Source organism: Budorcas taxicolor, chromosome 25 (assembly GCF_023091745.1).
Source record: "Budorcas taxicolor isolate Tak-1 chromosome 25, Takin1.1, whole genome shotgun sequence".
Lineage (NCBI taxonomy): Eukaryota > Metazoa > Chordata > Mammalia > Artiodactyla > Bovidae > Budorcas > Budorcas taxicolor.
Genome location: NC_068934.1, coordinates 41,390,315 through 41,395,685, shown reverse-complemented (window position 1 = coordinate 41,395,685; position 5,371 = coordinate 41,390,315). Strand labels below are relative to the sequence as shown.

The window sequence follows — 5,371 nt, the reverse complement described above, 5'->3', positions numbered from 1 at the left end:
GTTAAGGTGTACAACAGGCTGATTTGATCCATTTATAGGTTGTAGTATGATGGCCAGGATAGTAAGAATTAGCACCTCCGTCACATCACATAATTATCATTTTTTAATATTTATTTTTATTTATTGATATAGCTGTGGCTGTGTGGGGTCTTTGTCTTGCATGGGCTTTTCTCTAGTTGCAGCCAGCAGGGCCACGGTCTAGCTGCAGGGCGCAAGCTTCTCGTTGCGGTGGTCCCTCTCGTGGAGCGCGGGCTCCAGAAAGCACGGGCTCGGCAGGTGCGGCTCCTGGGCTCTGGAGCGCAGGCGCAGTAGTTGTGGTGCCCGGGCTTAACTGCCCGGCAGGCGTGTGGGATCTTCCTGAATCAAGGATGAATCTGTGTCTCCTGCACTGGCAGGCAGGTTCTTTCCAACTGAGCCACCAGGGAAGCCCTTATCATTTCTTCTTAGTGGCTGGAATGGGTGCGTTCTCGTCTCCAGCCTCTTAGCAATATTATCACAGAACACTGTGGTCTATCTTCCCTACACGGTGCCTCAGTTCACCAGGACTTATTTACTATTTGCCGCAGGTTTGTATCTGTAAACAACGTCGTGTTATACCGTTCAGCACCATCCCCTGCTAGCCACCATTTACTTTCTGATTCTACAAGTTTGGCTTTTTTAGATTTAACATCTGAGGATATCATACAGCATTTGTCTTTCTCTGTCTGACTTACCTCACTTAGCGTAATGTCCCCAAGGTCATCATCTATATTGTCACAATGGCAGGATGCCCTTTCTCATGGGTGGGTAATATTCTGTGTTTTATGTATATAGGACTTCCCTGATAGCTCAGATGGTAGAGAATCCGCCTGCAATGCAGGAGACACCGGTTCGAGTCCTGGGTCAGGAAGATCCCCTGGAGAAAGAATAGGCTACCCACTCCAGTATTCTGGCCTGGAGAATCCCATGGACTGTACAGTCTGTGGGGTTGCAAAGAGTCGGACACGACTGAGCGACTTTCACTTCACTTCATATATATATACACACACACACACACACACATACCTCATCTTTATCCAGTCGTCCACTGATGGGCACTTAGGTTGTTCGCATATCTTGGCTACTGTGAATAATGCCGCAATGAACCGGGTTACAGCTTAATCCTTGTGAGACTGGGTGGTGAGCAACACTCTTTGTCCGTCTTTGTTAACACTGCTCTGTGTGAGTGAGACACTTTTTTTTTTTTTTGAGACAGTTTTTTAGAATCACAATTGATCCCCTGAAATGAACGTCTATTTGAGAGTTCTGGCCAGAGGTTTGCCCACTTGCTCATGCAATCAAATCAGGTGGGAGCTTTTAAAAAATTCCCCATGCTCCCCTCTCTGGAGATTTTGACTCAATAAATTTGAGATAAATTCCAGATAAATTCCATTTATTAATATTTAAACCCCACCAGTGACTCTATGGGGGCAGCAGGGCTGAGAACCAACACGAAAATCCTTAACTAATGAGGGGCACATTTATGAGCTGTGTTATCAGTGAGCACATTAGCAGGGTTTGGATAAATCCCAACTGGAGGCAACCGTGGCACTCCCTTACTCCCGCAGGATGGTTGAGGAGATCCTTTAACTAGTTCTGCTTCCATCCCCAAGGAGCCGGGGGCACCGTGGTGAGGATCACGGAGCCTGGGGTTCAGATAGTTCACGCTCTCAGATCTTAGGGTCTCAGGTCTTAGGATGATTACTCTGTTTATATAATTTAATGCAATTTTCTCATTTGTAAGAGGCGGCTAATAAAACTGCCACATCATAGGTTTTATATGATGAATAAATGTATGGGTGTATACACGTGTGTGTGTGTAACATTTACCAGGGTCTGACACAAACTAAACTCTCAATAAACACTGACCACTATTTTCCTGTCCTCTCTGTCAAATGAGTTATAGGTTGTCAACAGTTCCTGGTTTAGAGCATCAGTGAAAACCATATAATCACCAATTTTTAGAACTAGAAAGGAAACCTAGATTCACTTCCTGTGTCTAAAATAGATGGAGAAGGAAACCCACCTCATGGTCTCTGAGTCTGTAGATCCAGGGTCCCAGGTAGGTAGTCAGAGCTCTCTCTTTTTTTTTTTCCGAGAACTGTTTCCCTTTATTATGGAAACATAGCAAAGAACAAATTGTTTGGACTTTTTAAAGCTATTGAAGAAAACACAAAGTATATGGGTATAACTGGAGTTACAGATCCCATTCTTCATTTCCAAAATAGAAGGAGGCTATCATTATGTATCATACGTTGTTTTGATAAAAAAGTATAAGTTGCAAATTTTTAATGTTTGCTTTTGGAGATATATATGCAATCTCATTTGAGATATCTTCTGTGAGATAATACTGAATTTTTTTCATTAACATATGCTAATCAAGCAAAATTTTTTATTCCTTTTTTGTGTTTTGTTCAAAAAGCATATTCTTGTTCCCTGCCCTCTTTTTAAAAAATTTATTTATTTATTTTAATTGAAGGCTAATTACTTTACAATATTGTAGTGGTTTTTGCCATACACTGACATGAATCAGCCGTGGGTGTACCTGTGTTCCCCATCCTGAACCCCCCTCCCACCTCCCTGTCCATCCCATCCCTCAGGGTCATCCCAGTGCACCAGCCCTGAGCACCCTGTCTCATGCATCAAACCTGCACTGGCGATCTGTTTCACATATGGTAATATATGTGTTTCAATGCTATTCTCTCAAATCATCCCACCCTCGCCCTCTCCCACAGAGTCGAAAAGTCTGTTCTATACATCTGTGTCTCTTGCTGTCTCGGATACAGGGTTATCGTTACCATCTTTCTAAATTCCATATATATGTGTTAGTATACTGTATTGGTGTTTTTCTTTCTGGCTTACTTCACTCTGCATAATAGGCTCCAGTTTCATCCACCTCATTAGAACTGATTCAAACACATTCTTTTTAATAGCTGAGTAATATTCCATTGTGTATATGTACCACAGCTTTCTTATCCATTCATCTGCCAATGGACATCTAGGCAGCTCTCTTATAGCCCGTGGAGCTGTGAGGAAATCTCTGTATCCAAGGAACAGGGCTGGTGCAGGCACAGGTATATTCCATCACGAGGGTGGGTAGCTCTCAGAGAAGATTGTTGACACATATGTTTTATTACTCCACAAGCTCTTGCCACTTGCTAAGGACTTTTTATTTTTAAAGTGCATAGTTTATGTTTTTTTCATGTCTGTCTTCCTCTTTGCTTAGCTGACTTGAGAGCCCATGGACTGCCTCACGCCAGGCTTCTCTGTCCTCCACTGTCTCCTGGAGTTTGCTCAGATTCATGTCCACTGAGTCGGTGATGCTATCTAACAACCATCTCATCCTCTGCCACCCTCTTCTCTTTTTGCTTTCAATTTTTCCCAGCATCAGGGTCTTTTCCAATGAGTCGGCTCTTTGCATTAGGTAGCCAAAGTATCAGAGCTTCAGCATCAGTACTTCCAGTGAATATTCGGGGTTGTTTTCCTTTATCAGTTTTCCCATCCTTTTGGAGTTGACTACCAATACTGCTCGCTGTACGACAGGCCAATACATTGAGAGAGGAGTTGTTGGGACAAAGCATAGTGGCTTTACTTGGCAAACCAGCAGATTGAGAAGATGGTGAGCTCCTGTCTCAAAGAACCATCTTCCCTGAGTTAGAATACAGGCTTCCTTTACGCTAAGGCGGAGAGAGGGGTGGAAAAGGCAAGCATTCCCCGGCTCCAGTCAGACTCCGAAGGGGATGGGTTAATTTCTTCCTTCCTGTAGCCGTTCACGGGTGGGCTTTCTCAGAAGGTTTCTCGGGAGCTAAACAAAGGTATTTTAGCTTTTATTTTTCTTTACTGGAGGATAATTGCTTCACCGTGTTGCATTAGTTTTTGCTGTACAACCAGGTGAATCAGCTGTATGCATACATACATCCCCTCTTAAGCCTCCCTCCCACCCACCCCCATCCCAGCCCTCTGAAAGTGAAAAGGGAAAGTGGGGTCGCTCAGTTGTGTCCAGCTCTTTGTGACTCCATGGACGGTAGCCTACCAGGACCCTCCGTCCATGGGATCTTCCAGGCAAGAGTACTGGAGTGGGGTGCCATCCCAGCCCTCTAGGTCATCACAGAGCACGGAGGTGAGCTCTCTATGCTACATAGCCGCTTCCCACTAACTCTCTATTTTACACTTGACAGTGTATATACGTCAGTCCTCCTCTAACAATGAAAGGTATTTTAGCTTAATTCTCATGACATGGGAGGCTGTGTTCCCAGAGATGGACTGTTATGTATAATTTAAGCTTGTAGGCAATATCCCTTTATGACAACCTGGAGCAAAAGCAACAGAATACAAAGGTTAAAGTAGAAGAAGCAGGTCCAATGAGGAGTCAGATTTAATCTTTCCTATAGCAAATGGCAACCCACTGTAGTATTCTTGTCTGGAAAATTCCATGGACAGAGGAGCCTGGTGGGCTACAGTCCAAGGGGTTGCACAGAGTCAGATGTGACTGAGCGCAGCACATGCGTGCACACACACACACACAGACACACACACACAAGTTACAAATGTAGATTCATCATCGGAACAGTTGAACCATCTGATGAGATCTGTTGATAGTGGGAGAGGCTGTGCCTGTGTGGGGGCAGGGACTATATTGAAACTTGCTACTCAATTTTGCTGTGGACCTAAAATTGCTCCAATAAATAACTTCTACTTTAAAAAAAAAAAAGAGGGACATGTGTTGTTAAAATACTCTCTTCAAACAAGGGGGGTGGAAAAAATCCATGGGAAAAGAAAAATCAAGGAATCTGTTGCCCCTTACAGACAGCTGATCAAAACTACCAGGGAATTAAAGACTTCCTATTGAAAACACTATTAGAACTCATGAGAATTCATCAGATTAGCTGAATACAAGATCAAGATCAGCATACAAACATCAAGCACAATTGATAAACCAACTGCTATGGGCATATAACACAGTGGAAATAATGATGAATGGACAAAGGTAACGATAGCAACAGCAAAAATGTGCTGAAATACATTTAATTGGAAATGAGCAGACCTTTAAAGATAACGTCATGAAACTCTACTTCTGGATTAAAAAGGGGTCTACCTGAGGCTTTGTGCAGTAGTCTAAACAGATATTTTTATATATGTGTGTGTATTATACATATTTATATACGGCTATTTTAAGTATCTGTTCTTTTAAAAGCCCTGCATTTGTATTCCCCTCCCATTGCAATGACTGTTTTGTTTTGTTTTGTTTGGTTTGGTTGCACACAGCCTGTGGGATCTTAGTTCCCTGACCTGGAATTGAACCTGGGCCCACAGCAGTGAAAGAACGGAGTCCTGACCCCTGGACCACCAGGGA

General features: G+C 43.2%; 1 non-coding gene across 1 annotated transcript; it reads right to left on the bottom strand.

Moving 5' to 3' along the window:
• Positions 1-5,298: 5,298 nt before the first annotated feature.
• TRNAE-UUC (transfer RNA glutamic acid (anticodon UUC)) lies at positions 5,299-5,371 on the bottom strand. Its single transcript has one exon. It is a non-coding gene; the product is annotated as a tRNA-Glu (tRNA).